The sequence below is a fragment of the Castor canadensis genome, chromosome 1, assembly GCF_047511655.1.
Source record: "Castor canadensis chromosome 1, mCasCan1.hap1v2, whole genome shotgun sequence".
In the NCBI taxonomy this organism is placed as follows: domain Eukaryota; kingdom Metazoa; phylum Chordata; class Mammalia; order Rodentia; family Castoridae; genus Castor; species Castor canadensis.
The window spans coordinates 50,978,466-50,998,264 of NC_133386.1; the positions used below are offsets into that span (position 1 = coordinate 50,978,466).

Sequence of the window (19,799 nt, forward strand, 5' to 3'; positions counted from 1 at the left end):
TGTGCCTTCAGGACCCATGAATTGTACTTGTTACCACTTTTATCCATAAGATGATTTTAATCTACATGGCATAGTTGCACTATTAAGGTTTTTTTCTTTTTAAATTCATTTGGTTACCACGATGACAAGATTTCTGTCTGTTTTGTTCACTGTGTTATCTCTAACTCTCTGAAGAGGGTCTAGCACACAGTATGTGTTCAGTGGATGTTTGAGTGAAATGTATACATTTTTTTTCTTCAAGTACAGACAACCCATTGAATAGTCATATATTTAGATTGTAATTAATACAGTCAATTCAAAGGACAGTTTGTGCTAGCCAAGAGCTATTACTCAAGCATCAGACCAGTGGGGGTTCAAATCCTGGATCTGCAATTCACTAGTTTTGTAATCTTGGGCAAGTTAGTTAATTTCTTCCAGATTCCATTCATCAGCTGAAAAACAAGGATAGAACTACTCTGAGTTGTTAACTGGATAAAGCAATGTCATTTATATAATGCCCAGCATGAAAACTGGCATATTACAAGTATCCAGTTCATGTTAGCTATTATTACTTGTAAAAGTTTTCTCTTATTTATTGTCAAACTACAGCTATTCTCAGGGACATAGAAGTAGAAATTGATAGGAAATAACCTATAAGCTGTGGAGCTTGATGTACCTGGCTTAAGTCACCTCTGAGCTTTAGTCTCTTTATCAGCTGGTCACATAAGGTTACTGTGAGGACTGGAAGAGATGGTACATTGTGCAGTATGTGCTCTTTCCCTCTGTCCAGATTTAATAAGAACGCCCTTCTGTGGTGGTTTTGCTGCCAAGCATGTGTGACTCTCCCTCCAGTAGTATCCTCAACTTTATTTTGTTATGACATAAAATTTAATACATTTTTGTATCACAGCCTATCATGTACATGTGTGATTAGAAAACCCGTTTTTCTCTATAAAATCATACTATGATATATGCCTGAAATAGTTTGCTAGGCCAGCATAAAGAAGTGCCACAGACTTGGTGGCTTAAACAACAGAAATTTATGTCCTCACAGCTCTGGCAGCTGAAAGTCCAAGATTAATGTGTTGGCAGGGCTGGCTTCTCCTGAAACATCTCTCTCCTTAGTTTGTAGGTGACTGGCTTCTCTCTGGTCTTCCCTCATGTCTTCCCTCAGTGCCGTCTTCGTCCAGATCTTCTCCTCTAACAAGGACACCAGTCATATTGGATCAGGGCCACTCTAATGACCTCATTTTTAACTTCATTTCCTCTTTAAAAACTCTGTCTCCAAATATAATCACATTCTGGGGGTTCCAGGGGTTAGGCTACAGTGAGTGAATCAAGGGACACAGTTCAGTCCATCTCAGTGCCCTTAACATTTTCCTCTTATTTAATTAAACAAAATGCTAGGCATAACCAACCATGCTGAATTTGCAGTCCACTAGATTGACTGCAGACCACAGATTGAGAGGCAATGCTCTAGTGGGCTGTGTTGGTTTACTTGGTTTGGGGGCAGTTGGCACCAGCATTAGGACTTGCTTTTGACTTACGGCAGAGACACAGAACACTTAAGGAGAATACAATCAGAATGGATAGACTTCTGCAAACCCAGCAGTTACCTTAGCTCAGGGTTGCCAGACTTTTTCTGTAAGGGGCCAGATAGTAAATATTTTCATCTTTGTAGGCCATACAGTTTCAACTGAGATACTTCTGCTATTGTCATTTGAAAACAGCCCAGACAAAGCTGGCTGTGTGCCAATAAAAACTTCATTTATGGACCCTGAAATTTGAATTTCCTGTAACTAACATTTGTCACAAAACATTCTTTTAATTTTTTTTAACCATATAAAAAAATCATATACAAGCAGGTGGCTGGTCAGGTCTTCCTTACAGACTGCAGCTTGTGGTCCCCACCCTTGGTGACAGAGCTCTGTCATCCTGCTAAAAGTCTCTCAAGGAGTTGGCCTGGGTGGTTTTCCTCTGTCCACGTAAATTCTTAACTGATTTTATGCTTGCTTTGTCTTCAATTTTAAAATGAAAATCTCTGAGACACTCAGGATAAAAATTATTTACAAAACAAATGTTATTCTCTTACTAGAGAGAACTCTGACAAAGTGGGGAGCATGGCTTGTAAAGGACTCACAAAGACTGGGAATGTAGCTCAGTGGTAGAATTCTTGCCTAGCATGTGCAAGGCCCGGAGTTTGATCTCCAGCACCACAAGAAAACAACAAAGAAAAACCCCCCAACTTCTTCTCTTAAAGGACTTACAATATCATCATTGACAGACAGTGAAGTTAGCATCAGAAAGTCTGCACAAGACCAATAGAGCTACAGTGTGAGAAGGGGCCTTCTTTGATAAAGTAGTATTTAGGAAAACCAAAGAAAGGTCCAGATTTCCTCATAGTGGATGGGGAGAGCAGTTCCAGGGCTGGCCCCCAAGCCTTACTTTCCAGGTGAGGGTGAGCTGAGTGAGGTTTCCTTCTAGGAACCCCACATCCTCTACCATCTCTTCATGGTTCTCCCACAGCACAGAATGTAGGCCGAGCTGTGTAGGCCATGGTGTGTGGCCCTTTCTCATTTCCTGTGGAGGTGGCCTGCACTGTTGGGACGCTGGTCTGATTGCACAAGTAAACCTTCCCTTTGGAGAGAGGAAGCCACTCTGGCCATGTGGTATCTACACACCAAGGGACTATTTCACTGTTGTATCAGGCAAGCACATGAGTAATGTTAACAAACACTCTGACCAGAATCAGGAGAAGGCCTCACAAGGCCAAGGTCAGGTTGCTCCCAGACTGAAGAACAGAGTCTCCTCCCTCCATGTCATGCTGGCTGCTTAGGCGTCGGTCAGGACTCCGGTATGACCTCCTGAGTGTGTGTATTCCAGAGTGAGCATCTGAGGATCCCAAAAATTCAAAGACAGGAATGATGTCCTGGGAGTTGTTTTCAGTGTTTCAGACTGTCTCTTTTATCCTCAGCAAGTTTGCAAAGGCAGGAATGAGCTAATCTCATGAAGTGACTAAGAAGGGGAAATATCAAGTGTCTACTGTGTGCCACAGGAAGAAAACACCTTTTTCCCAGGGTTTTCCCATCTTGGATGTTGTAGACTATAAACCAAGGCCTCAGAAAAATGTTTGTGATATACGGGAAAAGGTTAGGCTTGAATATCCAAGTCTTCACTTTAAAAAATCAGTAAGATAAAATTAAATGATGTGTGTATTTTATCTTGAAACTGTTTTTGCTTCATGCTCTCCTAACATATAATAATAAAATAGCTTTAGCATAATAGTCACCTTAAATGAATAAAAAATACAATTTAATGAAATGGCACTTTTAAGCTTTTAGTGCAGCAAATTTTAGAATTATCTTGCTGAAATTAAGTTGCTGTGCTCTTTTGCTTTCAGTACTTACAAGAGCTCTATTTTGTTTCTGGTTTCAGGAGGTTAATCCCAAGCTTTCTGAGATATCTTTTATACTCCCACCCCCCCATAGTACTAGTAGTGGGGTTTGAACTCAAAGCCTCTTGCTTGAGCCACGCCCCCAACCCTTTTGGATTTGGTTATTTTTGAGATAGGATCTGGCATTTACGCAAAGCATCAGCCTGAACTGCAATCCTCCTATTTATGCTGCCCACATAGTGGGATGACAGGCACACACCACCACATCCAGCTTTTTATTGGTTAAAACAGGGTTTTGCAAACTTTTTGCCCAGCCTGGCCTTGAACCACAGTCCCGCCAATTTCCACCTCTCAAGTAGCTAGAATTATAGATGTGAGTCACAATGCCTGGCAGTTCAGATTTCTTTTAAATGGAAATAACAGCATTCACATGTAAAAAATGTACACAAATTGTTAAGTGCACTTAACAATGAATTTTTCACAAAGTGAGCACTCTTTTGTAACCAGCAGCTGGATGAAATATAACTCAAATGTTAGATACCCCCTCACATCTCTTCCCAGTCCCTACCTGCCCAACTTCACCAAGGTAATTGGCAACATGCTTTGTAGCAGCAAAGGTTGTTTTTTTGTTTTTGTGTTTTGGCTGCACTGGGGTTTGAACTCAAGCCCTCATGCTTGCTAAGCAGGTGCTCTACCACTTGAGCCACTCCACCAGCCCTTTTTTTTATGATGAGTTTTTTCAAGATAGGGTCTTACAAACTTTTGCCCAGGGCTGACTTTGAACCTCCATCCTTATGCTCTCTGCCTCCTAAGTAGCTAGGATTACAAGCATAAGCCACTGGCGCCTGGCTAAAGGTTAGTTTTTATGTACTGTGAACTTTATATTTTAAAAAGTACCCATGCTATTATGAGCTGGAGTTTGTTCATTCATGTTGTATTACTAGATCAAAATGTATTAAGCTCTTCCACAGTATGTGGGCTTTGAGTTGTCTTGAGTTTGGGACTGTTACCATCACACTTGGAGGAACATAGTTGAATGTGTCTGTGGATGAGCATATGTAGTATTTCTGTAGGATGGACTCCTGGGTGGCAAGTTCCCAGGCCCTAGGATATGTGTGCTTTCAGCTCTTGCTTATACTGCCAGTTTCCATTGACACCCACCCCCCGGTGTGAGAGTTCCACATGCGCCATTTCCTCACCAACCCTTGATGGGCTTTGTTCTTGTCATCTTAGCCAAGTGTGTTTTGGTAATGCACTGAGGTTTTAATTTCTTTTCTTTGATGATTATTCTAGAACACTTTTAAATGTTTATTGGTCATTTCCTGTTTTGTCTTCTCAACTGTTTGTTCATTTCTTTATTGGATTGTCTGTTTTCCTTATTGATTTGTAAGAATTCTTTGTCAGATATATGTATTGAAATTATTTTCTCCACTATGTGGCTTGCCTTTTAATTCTGTCGATGTTTGATAAAAACATCCTTAATTTTAGCATGATCCAAAATACCGTATTTTCCTCTGTGTCAGCACTTTTTTCATGTTCTGTTTTTTAAAAAATCTTTACATATTGCAAAGCATGAAGGTACATACATTTTCTAAGTTTTATTATTTTACTTTCTACATTTAGTTCTACCTTTCATGCATCTCAAACTTGATTTTTACCCAGTGTAAGATAGAAATTAAGATTCTTTTCAAAAAATATGAATACCACATATTTATTTCCCAGGGCTACTGTATTTTTTATTTTTTGAAATTGTATTGAAAATTCAATTTGGGGGAGAATTGACATCTTAAAAAATATTGAGGCTTCCAGTCTATGTAAATGGCATAAGTCTCTATTATTTAGCCTTCATTAATGTCTTTACATAATTTTTTTCCAGTTTTCAGTGTAAAGATCTTACATACCTTTCCTTGAACTTAGTCTTAAGTAATTGGTATTCTTTTGATGGAGATTTGTTTTGATGAAATAAAAAAGCAAAAACAGAGAAAAGGAAAATTACTATTAGGTTTGTTACTTCACATTATTAAGGAATTTTTCCAAGTTTACCAAACTTAACAGGGCTGAGATTTAAATCTAAGTCTCATTGACTCCAAATCAGAGCTACACAAATAAACTAGTAGTTGTTTCAAAAATGCAGTTTTTATGAAAGGTGTATTGGCTTAAAACTTGGCATCCTAATGAGGCAGGCTAGAATAAGGGAAAGTTTGAGATTCATAGAAAAATACTTTCAGATTGACCTTGCTCTGGCTCAGGAGCCACCCTAACCTGGCCTGGGAACTGCCCGTGCCCCTCCCTACTGATTACTGGATGGGAATCACCTGGTTCTGTCCTTCCCCTAGGTTAGCATAGGCTTTAAAAGTACCTGGAAAAGAGAAGCACGCTCTCTTTTCAGGCAGACTTCACCTGTGCCCACCATGCTCCCTTTTGTATTTTTCTTTCCTAACTTTTAATAAACTCCCTTTATACCCACGTGTCCTGCCATGGATTCTTCTACATGGGACAAAGAATTTGGAAGGCTTTGGATCATAGACTACACCAGCGCCGTGTACACTAAGGGATCGTTAAAATAGGTTCTTGGTAGAGACAAGGTAGACAAGGTGTTGGGTTGCCAGTGCCACAACAATGCAAATCTACACATGAACTGGACGAGATGTTAGGACAAGATTGGGTATTGGATTGCATTGGGTTGGGGACTAGAACTGGGCTTGTTAGTGCCCTTAGAACCTTAGGATGACCCAGAACTGCCAAATGGGCCAGGAGGATGGCCGGGGCAAGTGGGAGTTTGTCTTCCCCTTGAACGAGAGCTGTTCTGTTCCACTTCTATCTAGCACACTAGAGTTCAGCATGAGCTTTGGAGGTGCATGATTGCGTGCATGTGTATGACACACAAAGTTCTGGTACAAAAAAATAAAATAGATTTAGCATGTATTTTTTAACATTCCATTCAGCCCCAAGCTTCTAGGATTCTAGTATGATCGCTAGCTATCTGCACACATCGTTAATGTTGATCCGGGAAGCATTGTGACACTACACACATTTCTCTAGCCTTCCCAGGAACTACTGAAGAATGTCTATTTGGAGGGTCTTGGGAGTGGTGTCTGGCTAGATTGGAGCTGGGGGACATGTCTAGGAGCTGCACTTGTATTATAGCAAACGTTAGTGTTTCTATTCAGATGGGATTGCAGCTCTTTAGATGTAGTTTAACTTCTGAAATAATTCAAGTACACTACAAAAACACAGTTTGTGTTTTATTTTGTTTTTTATTTGATGCATGAGTGATGTGATCACCTGACAGGAACATACTACTGGAAAGATATGATTATTATACCTATATACTTTATTCTAATGAGTCTTACGGAAGCAAAATTCCACCCTCCAGACAATTAACTGATTATTACAATGCCATTTATTTCTTCTCCAAATAAAGTTTAAATACAGAATAATAATAACAACAACAATAACAATAATAAAATGAAATTATATCAGTATTACACTACTAGTGCTTGGGAATTGGTGGAGATTGTAGTAGTGAGAGCAGTGCTTCTCTTATCCATCCATTCCTCCCTTTGCATGACTCAGCCCACATGTTTGTGCCCATGAGTCCCAAATCTGTATTTCTGTAGTCCAACCTCAGAGCCATGGATTCCAGAAGTCTTACACCCAGCCTGTTGGAAGCTGAGGATGAGCTCTTTGCTGATTTTGTGGTGCTTTGCTCACAGAGAGCCTCTGGCCTCTCTTGTCCTGGCAATCCTGATGAAAGAAACAGCTAGCTTTTGGGTTTGACCTTCCCACCCTGTTAGTCTGTGATCAGTAATTCCTTTCTGCTGGTTGAGTGCCTCCCATGGTCATCTTCCAGTTTTTTCTTCCTCTCTCCCTCTCCCCTCCCTCCTCTCTCCCTCTCCTCCCTCCCTTCCTTTCCCTTCTATCTGCTATTTACTCCCACTCCAGCGAATAATAAAACAACCATGGCCTTGCTTGAGTCTGTCCATCTAGTTGGAATGAAGCCAGGATTGACAGAAGGGGAAGCCACAAGCCAGTAATGCCTTCCCAGAGCACCGTACCAACCTCCCAATGAGGAGGGAAGGCCACAGTCAGTCAAAGCAGGACTGGTTTCCTAGGGAACCCTGTGTTTTCTCATTCCCATCCTCCACACTGGTGATGGGGCTTTGTTTGTATGCTTGCTTGTTTAATGTGTTATACCATTTGGAACTTGAATTTTTCAAACAATTGACCTTAGGCTTGTAAAGAACATTGTAGCATGGGAGAAGTCAGGGCTGTATTTTTGATCTCTTGTTATTTGTGTGCACAAATTGTCCACTGCACTGGACAGCCAGAGTCACAGGAGAGCTGTGGGGATTCTCTTCCCTGTTCCATCCCTGTCTTTAAAAAAAAAAAGATTTAAGGAAAACTTACACTGTTACTTAGAAAAGGGGCTCTGTAAGTATTTGCTACTCATATAGACTAGAGGAAGACTTGGAATCCTATTTACAAAATGTGTTAATCTGGTCACAAAGGTGAACTAAGGGGAATAAAGCCTTTGATGCAATAGGGGTCTCTCCGCTGTGCAAGGCATTGGGCTGGCAAGGTCCCGTGAATCAGAGGTAACTTTAGATGAGATTATTGCCTCAGGAGCTGACTATTTCCCTGCTATTTTCCTAGCAGAAAGTATAGTGAGGTCTGTGGTACAGGAACAGATAGAGTGAAATTGACTCTAGGAGAAGAAGTTGGGCAAAGCACTTTAAGGAGGCATTGACATTAGAGTTGTCTTGAGGGACAGATTGGTTCTCTACTCTTTCAAGTGAAGGTAAGGATACATAAGAGGGAAGAAATAGAGCAGGTGAAGGCCTGGAGGATGAAGCAGTCCTGGGAACAGCAAGTGCTCTCGTAGGACTTGTCTGAGGGAGACAAAGAAATGAGAATACAGTTGATGGGTTTGGAATGAAGGTAGGTGGTTTTGAGAGCAAAGCTGAAGAGTTTGGGTTTGACCATGGTCACTGTTTTCCAGCAGTGTCCCAAGCCCTGAGGTCCTAGAGGCAGCTCAGAGAAGCTGTAGCGGAAGTAATCTGGTATTCCAGCTGTTCCCCTTATTCTAGAAGAGATAGCATCTCCTCTCATCTCCATTTTGTATCTGTCTTTTGGAGAGAAGAGCTGAAGCCCATTAGTATATATATGAGACCCATTAACCCATTCAGCCAGCAAATATTTTTGAGTGCCTGCTATATACCAGGCCTTGTACTAGGTTCTCCTGAGAGACCATTGGAGGTTTTTGCACTGGTCATTGACCTGGCGGCAAGAGCACTAGGTTAGCAGCCTAGGTGAAAATCCTGCCTCTGCTACCCACTGCTATAAGACTTTGGGCAGGCCTTGACCTCAGTGGACCTTTCTCATTTGGAAAGCACAGGCTTGATTGCTAAGTCCTTCCCAGCTGAGACATTCTGGGAAGGACCTAAGCAGCCTGTGACTTAGAGATTTGTGTGTGTCAGTAGGAGAAGAGGAGAAGCCAGAGTGAGAGAAGTCAGCTAGGACCTTGTGAGACATGCTCGGTCTGTTCAGTTATTCATTCAACAGACATATGGACTGGCAGCATGGGTCAAATGGTAAAGCACCTGCCTAGTAAGTACAAGGCTCTGAGCTTCAGCCCTATTATTGCAAAACAAAACAACCCCAAAACAAACATTGTGAACTCAGTGCCAGGCACTGTACAAGCACTGGGAGCATAACAGTGTCCAAAACAAAGTCTCTGCCCTCAAGGCACTTTCTGTCTAGGGCAGCAGATGACCTGGGAACATCTAGACTTCTAGAGAGGTCTAGAAATATAGTTTGAAACTCATCCCTTGGAATGGTAATCGCATCTTTGGAAGTATATGAGGTGTCAGAAAAGAGAAAGCTAAAAGGGCTTGAGAGAAAGAGTTCTAATGAGACTGAGCCTAGAGAAGCATTCTGTGATCGTTCCACTCCTTGGTAGAAAATACATTCTTCATTAAGTCAACACCATATACCCAACTTCAACCCAAACCCTGAATACCCTCTTGCGGCTAAGAAGCTAGGATACACCAAAGAGGTAATGTCCATTTAGATGTCCAGTTCTCCCAAACTATATCACTCCTACATGTGAAACAAAGTTATACTAAAACCACGTATGGTTTTGCATAATAGTTGGTCTATTTGGTTTCCCCAGAAAGCTCTTTACTAAGTACCAGTGATGTGTAAAAATGGCAGAGGTAACTGCCGAAGCTGCTACCCTTCAAATCATTTCCCAGACCAGCTGGCTCACTTTTTTTTTTTTTCCTATTTCCCCAAGTAATTGGAGCAGATCCAGAAACAGATTCTGAGAGCCCCAAGCTCTTCCTTATTTACCCTTCAGTAATTACATATCGCAGGTTGTCTTCCCTATTGGAGGCTGAGGCTGAGCAATTAGTCTCCCATTGTCTTTGCAGGAAATGACATCCATGTGACTTTTTGGGAAGGCAACTGTTGACCACCCTGGTTAAAATAATTTGGAAGGTGTTCACCATTTCCTCTGGTTCATTGAGTCCAGCTGATTTAGAGAGCCTTTGGAAATGCAAAAATGAACCATTTGTTGTCAGGTTGTTAGAACCAAAAATACTACTCAGTCAGTTCTCTGAACAAAATGATTCCCTTAACTATTGCTGTGGTCTGACCGTGCCCTGCCTTGTCTGGACGCCAGCATGTGATGAACCCAGTGCCTTGGCATTATGTTCCTTTTATAATGTTCTTGGGTCAAAACCTCTCCACCTTTATTGTACACACAGATCACCTGGGGAATCTTATAAAATAAATCATGATTTCATGATTTTGATGGGGCCTCAGAGCCCACTCCCAAGTGATACATTGTGACTGGAGAAATATGGGGGATCTGCTAAAAATAAGGAAGAGGGAATGACCCAACAGAGAACTCTAAGAATTGTCTTAGAGATTCCTGTTCCCAGTGTGTAATGAGAATGTTGCCGTTATACTAGGCGCCACATAAAAGTCTGTAATACAGATTAGAAGCAAACAGTGCTTGCAGGGCTACATGTTGTGTAAGAACACCCATAAAAATGTTATTATCATTTGTAACAATGAATACATTGTAAACAAAAGATAAACTAGTCAGGTTGCTCTCTTTGTTATCATTCAGTTATTTTTATTAGTAATTAATACCATATATCCACTGTGTCTCAAAAAGAACAAATTCAAATGAAAGGGATCTAAATGTCCATAAGTATAAAAAGAGTGAGCCAAGTCAGGCCTTTGTTCTTTGAGTGGATAGTTCATCAGTCTCAGTAGTTATTGGGGAGGAAGAGAACACTCCCACTTGTTCTAAGAGTCACTTGACATGATGTTGGGAGTGAAAAATGCTGCAGTGATGAATATCGCCAAAGCAAATGGTCATAACATCCTGATGAGTGTTTTTCAGTGAAGAAAATCATTATGCTTTCATTTGAAAAAGATGAACTATTCTGTCATTATTTTGATAAAAGATACACAGGAATCTCATGCAGTAGCTATTTAGCAAAAAGGATAAGACCCAACAGACCCGTGTCCATCGTGAGCCAATCCATCAAAAATTTAGTGGGGCTCAGAGTGAAGCATGTGGTCAGGTGGTCATGTTGGTGGTTGCCATCTCTAACCTCAATGCAAAGACATCATCCAGGAGGGTACTTACAGAGGAGATGGAATTCTACCATTGCATCTGTTTGACCTCCTGCCCCAAAACCACGGGTTCATGTATGTGAGTCTGATGGGAAACTGTGTCTGATGGATGCCAAGTAACTAACCAGCCTCCTCAACACAGTTCCACAAATAGGAAATTGCTCACTATTCTTTGTATGTGCAAAGGCCCTGGAAGGTTGAGAGATTCCCAGGCACTCTGGACAAGCAGGGGAAAGCTGCTAGACTCACTCCAGAAAGGCAGTGTTCATGTGTCATATATCAATGGGATGACTGAACAGCTGGTCAGCTCACAGAGACCTGTCAGTCAGCAGCATAAAACCATTCAGTTTCTGAAGAGAAGAGAACATTTTGTTGTCTAACTTTAGTCATTTATAATCTGAGTATAGAATGTTCAGGTGTCCATCTGCATATTTAGGACCTCATAGGGCAACAAAAAGATGAGATAATATTAGCCAAGCTCATGTAGGACAAGCAAGCTTACACTTTTATTCACTAAATGAGTCATACAGTCCTAATGGATGCTGCTATGGAGTGGGAAGCTGTTAGCCATGGGAGGAATGAAACAATAACAAACATAGGGCCTTCCTTTACAACTTAAAATATCAAGTATCTATAGCAGATAAAATAAAAAAAATTTTTAAAGAAAGGAGTTAAGATAATACTGTGTTGGGAAAATCAAAGTAGAAAAGAATCAAGAATCAAGAGAGACCTTAAAGCTGGGGCTCTTGACCTGAGCAAGGTCCATGGATGGGAATCACAGGGTCTGTAAACATGGGTGAGGAGATAGTTCTGTCATCATTTTCCTTAACCTTTAACTGAAACAAAGCATTTCTTTTTATTATGAAGTAGCCTTAGCTCCCTGTCTGCAAAATAATTTATGACTTTTTGGGATTTACTGGGGTTTGAACTCATGGCCTTACACTTGGTAGGCAGGTACTCTACCACTTGAATTATGCCCTTTGCCCCTAATTTATGAATATTTTTATATTACGTAACAGAGATATCCTAAAATATCATTTGTCATGTACAGGTACTTAAAAATTGCAGCACTTGTTAGATTTTTGCTGGAAATTATTCAAATATTGAACAAAGCCCATCCCAGTTTTGTTAAGTATTTTGATAACTGTGTATCAATACATTTTGCTTCTTTTGAGTCCTGTGCATTTCGTGTATTAACTCCAAGCATTTTAAAACATTATTTTGAGAAACATGTCTGTAGCCTGTTATAGCACAAGCAGGTGAAAATGAAGAGCCTTCTATCAGCAGGTGTGGGAAAGAAGATGCCAGGGAAGGGACTCACCTCCTAGAGGCGCAGCAACAGGACATGTGACTGAATGCTTCCACATCTGGTGAGAACATGTAGAAATAAAGCTGGAGTGAGCTTGAGTCCCAGGCTGATGTGATTTCACACACAAATGTGCAGATGATGGGAAGCAGTGAAAGGCATGTCCACTAAGGAAGGACAGGTATGAGTTGGGTCTGGAAAGGATGCCTTGCAAAGCCAGGAAAATTGGTGGCAAGTAAGAAACTGGAGGCTGGGGCCTGGTTTCTGCAAAGCATGACTCAGACCAGCTACAGTGTCAGGATGAGAAAGGAGAGAAGTGTTGAGTCCCAGCACAACTGTGCAGCTGCAACTCCAGGTTTTGACCCTGATTGTCAGCAGAAGTAGGAAGGGGCACAAGGATAATAAATTCACATTTATGGAGGACTTATTGTATGCCACATGCTGTTTTAAGCCTTTCTACAAGGTTTGTCATTAAATTGCTATCACTTAATCCTAATAGCAACTCTGTAAGGTTAGCACCATAACCTCTATTTTTCAGATAGTAAAATGAAGTCTAGAAAAGAAAGGTTTGAAAAGTTGCCCAGTATCTCACAGAGAGCTGGGGAAAAGGAAGAGTGTTTAAAAAAAAAAAAAGGAAAGTGGAATTGGCCTTAGGGGAAAATGTTATTAGTTCAATTTTACATATTTGCCTATTATTCTCTTATCTTTGGTTATTTAAAAGGGTTAAAAGCTCAAACATGTGTAAGTACAGTTTCTGATTTGTTTCATTGTCAGTATTTATTATTTTGTGCTGAGGTAATGTATAAACTGGTTTCATCTTCCTGTGAAAAGCAAAGGGGAAACTGGTAGGTGGAAATTGGTACATTGGTGGTGCCCAAAATAGAGGGAAGAGGCCTCTGTTTCTAGAAAAATAGCATAATGCATATTAAATTGTATCTGTTCAACCATATGTTTTTATTTTGTATTGTGTTTCAGAACCAGTCCTGCTGCTGTTTTAGAAGACATGTGGTGTGTATAAAGTTTGTGATCATTGGCGGAAATTTTGGTATGTATTGCTGCGTATATTTCTAATAGATTTTGTTGTAAAATGGTGCTCAGGAATGGAAGCTGTTGCCTTTTCTATATGGTCTTTTAAATCTGCAGTAAATAGAATGGAACTTTGTAATTAAATGTGACATTGAATTGGTGTTTTCTGACAAGATGCCATTTTTCTTCTTCTTGTTAATTATGGTATTAAGTAGTGTGGGGTTTCTAAAATATGAGTCTAGATTTAGGAAAGCCTCTGGATGCAGGGTAAAAAATACCCTTGGCAATTTAGGTTATGTTTTAAGCCAGCCATGTAGTATGAGTAATAAACTTGAAGACCAAAAAATAAAATAATAGTCTTCAAAGCAGGGACATCCTTATGGCCTATATGCTGAAATGAATGAGAAGGAGGCAGTTAGCTGCTTGGGAAATGGAAAATTAAAGGAAGCCAATAATCTTGCATGCCTGGGTGTGAGCCCACAGACCAGTTCAGCCGTGACTCAGACCTTGCTAGCGGTAGTATAAGAGGACAAATTCAAGTTCTGTACCTACTGGTTGTTATATAACCTCTCTGAGTCTCAGTTTCCTCTTCTGTAAAATGAGGCCTTTAACGTTATCTACCTTGTAAGTTTGTTGTGAGAATAAAATGAGCTGAGTTGTACTGGGACATAGTAGGTGTCATTATTCATGACAGAGCAGCCTTCTATGAAGACTGGACATTTGCTATTGCAGTTAAGCCACCAAAGGTATGTATCTTCTAGCAGGAAGGCTACTGGGATAGGTTGATCACACCGATTTGATATCACTGGGGGCATCACAGCTGCTCACCACAGTCCCCCCTCCAACATTCACTCCCTGTATCATGTACCTTCTTCTGTGACCCTGACAGTACATTCTAAAACAAGCTCAGGTAATTGAACTTCCCCTCCTGCCTCTTTGCAACCAAGTGAAGTCACATTATTTGAGCTTTTTCAGTTGTGAAGTTAATGTTATTTAGCAACAAAAAAATGGCTTGGGGTAGGTTATACCCTTGGTTTGTACCTCAGTTATCATGTTTTGACTTTCATTTCCAAACCTTCCTTTTGTTTTGTTTTTTGTTACTTTTATTTTTGGTCTATACTTATTAGCTTCACAGATATCCAGTTATTGAACTGAATTTTTTGAGCTTTGAACTCTAAGACTTTGGCTTTTGGGTGACGCGTTTACCTGTGGTTGGGGAAAATTAGCCTGCAGATGGGCTTTATTTAAGGCCGAATGTCTGAGGTGACTGTGCCCTAGTTTCATGGAATCAAGGAGAGAGACATGGCTTCTGGAGGTGTCTGCCCCAATCTCGCATGAACCAAAACGTTTCTCCTACAAAATCCCTGACAGTGGAATTCAAGTTTTCTCAGAGATGCCTTGCTAACACAAGGCAGCTAACTGGGACCAAAAACAAAGAGAGGAAGAGTTGTAGCTATCCATAGCCTAGTCAGGGAACTCTAGGTTACAACAATCTGTGGTACATTTCAAAATAACTAGAAAAGAAGGCAAAACAAAAGTGATTAATTTTTGAAGAGATGCAAATGTGATGATTTGATCATTATACATTGTATACATGTTGAACTATCATTACCCCACATAGATGTGCAAATATTTTGTCTCAATAAAAAAATAATAATAATAATGCCAGGTGCCAGTGGCTCACGCAGGATGGTGGCCCTTGGCCAGCCTAGAAAAAAAAGTTTGCAAGATCCTATCTAGTGGAAAAAAGCTTGACATGGTGACTCATGCCTGTCCTCCCAGCAATAGTGGAAAGCATAAAATAGGCTGACCTGCGCAAAAAGTGAGACCCTATCTCCAAAGTAACCAGAGAAAAAAAGGAATGGAGGAGTGGCTCAAGTGCTAAAGTTTCCTGCCTAGCAAACTCAAAGCCCTGAGTTCAAACCCCAGTACCACCAAAAAATGTTAAAATTAAAAAAAAATAATAAGCCCTTAGGTGGCCGCCATGGCTGGGCAAGAGGATCCAGTGCAGCGGGAGATTCACCAGGACTGGGCAAACTGGGAGTACATTGAGGTCATCACCAGCAGCATCAAGAAAATCGCAGACTTTCTCAACTCGTTCAATATGTCATGTCGTTCAAGACTCGCAACACTAAACGAGAAATTGACAGCTCTTGAGCGTAGAATAGAGTACATTGAAGCCCGGGTGACAAAAGGTGAGACACTCACCTAGAACTGTGCCATGCTGCTGCTGGGAAGTTGCTGTACAGAACACAGGCCACATGGGAAGGCCCCAGCAGCCTTCTGCTCTTCCTTCTCTCCTTAAAGAGCAACAGGGCTTTTTCTTGTTTTTCTTTTTTTCAAAAGTGTGGCCTTTGGGCTCTGCCATGTACATCTGCCAGTGTGATTTTGGCATGGGGGAGAGGTCCAGGGGAACTCTTGGAAAGAACATTAGGTGTTTTACCTTTTGAGTAACACTTTATGGAACTACTTGTCAATGTTTTTGAGGTGTTCAGAGCCAAAAGCCTGGGACTGTTTGTTAAGGTCCTGTCTCCTTCTCACTGTCCTCTTCTCTCAGACTTTCCTTACAGCTCATTGCCTCTGCACTGATTCTGTCAACAGTCTTTGTCTTCTCTCCACCTGTGGTGGGAGGTGGAGGGCAATCCTGGCTGAGACACTCACATCCTGGCAGTGTGGCTGCCAGAGAATGTTCTTGTAAACCCACCAGTTTATTGTTTTGGGGAGGTCAAGGCCAGGCCCCCATTTGGCTTGAAGGGATATTTTCAGAGTTTTCTTTCTGTCACTTGGGGTGTCTATGCTTCTCATATTTCCCTAATAAAACTTCTCAACTTTAAAAAAATAAATAAATAAAATAAACAATTAGGGTTTACAGGGAAATTATTTTAGGGAAGTGATAAAATTGTTCCATATCTTAATTATGATAGTATTTATGTACCTGTATGTTTTTGTGAACACACATGGAACTATATACTGGAAAGGGTGAATTTTGCTGTATGCGAGTTAAACCTTAATCTTTTTTTGTTTTGTTTTGTGAAGCAGGTTCTCACTGTGTAGCCCTCGACCTCAAACTCGTAGTCCTCCTATCTTAACCTCTTTAGTACTAAGATTATATGTATATGCCACTAAATCCAACTTAAACCTTAATTTGTAAAATAAAAAAATAAACTGTTAGGCAAACAACTGGTAACAACTGAGGTGATAGGTTACCTCAACTTATTAAAAAGAGATGGAAAACAGAGGAGGGAGGGTGGGAAAAAAGAAAAGCCACCTAGTCCTTAGATTGAACTACACTATGTGATCCACAGGACAGGGACTGGGCCTTGTCCTCCTGTAGCCACAGTGCCTGGCACATAGAAGGGATATGATAACTATTTCAGTATTTATTGAACTACCCACTGCTCTTGGTCAGTTTCTAAGTAAGCCTGTACACTTTCCCATACCAGCCCATCGTATATTTAGATGCTCTCCTTCCTCAGTCACCTTCCTTTCTCTGGGCTGAACTTCCCATCGGCCATTCATGTCTGTCCTCCAATGTGATTTTCATATCCTTCCCCACCCTGCCAACCTGCTGGTGAAGATGTCTGCTTTACCATGCCTCTCCTCTGCATGTGTCCCCCACAGAAATACAGGGCCTGTCAGAGTCTCACCTGGACGCGTTACCTCTGTAGGTAACATTAGTAGACACCGAACTCTAACCTCACCTATCACTGTTAGTCCTGAGTGTCTAGTGAGGGGTCATGAAGGATTTCTGTTGAGCAGTCATCTAAAAACAGAGCTCCTGAATGGAGGGGGAGAGTAGCAGTGCAGGAGCTCGGGGTAGCAAATCTATCCTCTTCAATGTTTTAAAAGGAAGCCAGGTCCCAGCACCTTTAGTTAGAGATAGCAGTTAAGTGTGCTTTATAAATCTTTTGAGGGAAGTGTTTCACAAATGCTGATTCTTCATTATGAGTCAGGAAGTTTGAAGTTCTTAAAATTATTACTTATGAGTGCCTTAAAAAAGAGAGAGAGGTCTCATTACAGATGATTGAGATGAAGTATTTTGGTACACAGGACTGTTTATTTGCATCTGTTTTCTAGAGACATCACAATGTCCTGGCCATGTCAGGGGGTGAGACATAAATACATAAAGAGAAAGCAGTGGTTCTCAACCAGGTTAGGTTTGCCCTCCCAGAGAGCATTTGGTAATGTGTGAAACCAATCTTGGTTGTCACAACTGAGGGAGGAGTGTGTGCTGCTGGCACCTAGAAAATGGATGCCAGGGATGCTATTAAATGCTCCACAGTATACAGAATGGCAACATACACACACACACAATGACCCAGTCCAAATGTCAATAGTTCTGAGGCTGAGAAACTGATATTAGCAATAATAAGAGTATCTAAAGTACTTACAGTTTGAAGATTTGAAATTATAAATATCTCAGCCTTTAACTATATATAAAAATAAGTTTGCTCAGAAGTCAGAGGGCTTAAAGGACTCCAAAGATGCTTCCATTAACCCTGACTTCAAGCAAAAGCTGACCTAAATGAATTCAGACAGAAAGATGGGTCTCTGGCAGCTGGTACTGAAAGACAACCCACTAAAGATGAAACTAAGGCTCATACAACACCATCCCAGCATCCACACAAAAAACATTGTTCTGGGTTCAGATTCCAGCCCCAGCTTTCTCAGATGTGTGTCTTCAGATGGCCTCGGAGATGAAATGGCATTTCAGTCTAGGCTGGTTTTCCTTTAGAATCAAGGGTAGTGATGCTGGTGTGATGAAAATGTGCTTACCAAGGAGAGAGATCTCATTACAGATGATTGAGATGGAGTATTTTGGTACACAGGGCTGTTTATTTGCATTCATTTGCTAGGGACATCACAATCTGGTTTAAATGTGAGTCGTGGAGAGCTTTTGCAACCCAGTATGGCTACATTTGCTGAAGGAAGGAGATTAAAGCAACATATGTCAAGTTGTGTTATAGAACAATCCACTTGAAAATGACTTTACTTAATTATGGGGTCTATTTTGGGAGGGTAGCTGTGCTTTTTGTGAGGTATATTTTGGGATACACTAACCCAACTTCCAGTCCAGTAATATCTTCCCTAAAAGGGTGTGGTGTGTGCTGCAGACTTAAATATTTTCTTACCAAAAGCTTTGGTATGATACTCTTTTGACTTTACTACCCTTTATCTTCCTTCTTCTTCCTCTTGCAAGAGTGCAATGGAAATATATCTGGAGAGCCAGAGAAGAAAAGGATAAAAAAAATCTAATTCCAGGTCTCCATAGCCAGAGATTGAGGGACTTTGCACTACCAGTCTACTGTTTTTAAGATGCGTGAGATTTGGAGGAATGTACCAAATGTGATTGGATAAACACAGTTGAGTGAGACTACAAAAGAAGACCATGTCGGCACTAAATATTGTTGGGCATCTTTGAAAAAATTGCTCATTTATAACTATGTGTCCCACACCCTCTCCAACCTATGGGTAAGTTCATTGGCCACTTAGAGCTCTTTCTCAGTAGCCAGAGTAGGTATTTGCTTTCTTCTAGACTCTGCCTGCTTGCTCACGGCCTCCTTTACCTCTCGTGAAACTTTGGACCTTACGGAGAGATCATAACTTTCTGTCTAGTAAGGATTTCCTAGAGCTTACTTAAAAGTGATTGCTGAAGAAGCAATCAGATCTCCACAATGAAATCAGCTTCTCCTTTATACATTGTGTGGAGGAGCAGAGATAAAAAGTTAACATCTTTTGGCAAGAATATTTTATGAATGATGTCTTGTGCCTGATGATTGTATCATGGGCGCAAAATGTCACCTGACTCCACTATTTGACCTCTGGAGAGGAGGTTATCAGAAGTAACCAAATCAGGGAACACTAAGTAAGTTGTCTGTGGGCCGGTCTATGGGTCCTTTGTGAACATCCTGTTCTAATCTCTCTCTTATCCAGTGGTTTGGGAATCCATGGGTAATCTTTGCATGGATCGGTTGTTGTTGAGAATATCTTCTGGTATTTTCTGCCCTTTGCTTTCTTTCCCTGAATTCTTTGTAGTATGTGATCTAAGTCTTCATAGATTGCAGTATTTTTAACCACTTCCTTAGTGGTGAGCTGAATTTTGCTATAATAAGTAGACTATTCTAAACAGTTTCCTTTCTTGCCTTTGATATAAAAAGGAATAATTTGATCAGAGCTTTATATATCAGGTACCACACAGGCTCCTTAAATGTAGAATTTTCTTCACTTTTTTCCAACACAACAGCTCAGACTACTGAAGTACCTTGCCCAAGGTCACCCAGCCCCTATGGTAGAGCTAAAATCGAGCCAGATCTGTCAGGCTTCACACTAGGGTCTTTCAGCTCTTCCACATGCTGGCATCCCTCTGGCTGTGCCTCCCACCCTACAGTTCTCCCCTCAGGCTGCAAATGCTTGAATGCCTACCTACATCCCTAAATGAAA

The 19,799-nt window shown here is 40.9% G+C and overlaps 1 protein-coding gene and 1 pseudogene across 7 annotated transcripts in view; both read left to right on the forward strand.

Moving 5' to 3' along the window:
- The window catches only part of Fyn (FYN proto-oncogene, Src family tyrosine kinase), a 202,012-nt gene that overhangs the window by 79,023 nt on the left and 103,190 nt on the right, over nucleotides 1-19,799 (forward strand). For all 7 annotated transcript variants that reach the window (XM_020177817.2, XM_020177820.2, XM_074076433.1 and 4 more), the window contains one exon: nucleotides 13,308-13,377. The gene's annotated coding sequence lies outside the window, so the exon portion shown is untranslated. The remainder of the gene's footprint in view (nucleotides 1-13,307; nucleotides 13,378-19,799) is intronic.
- LOC109695357 (probable protein BRICK1 pseudogene) lies at nucleotides 13,419-16,538 on the forward strand (annotated as a pseudogene).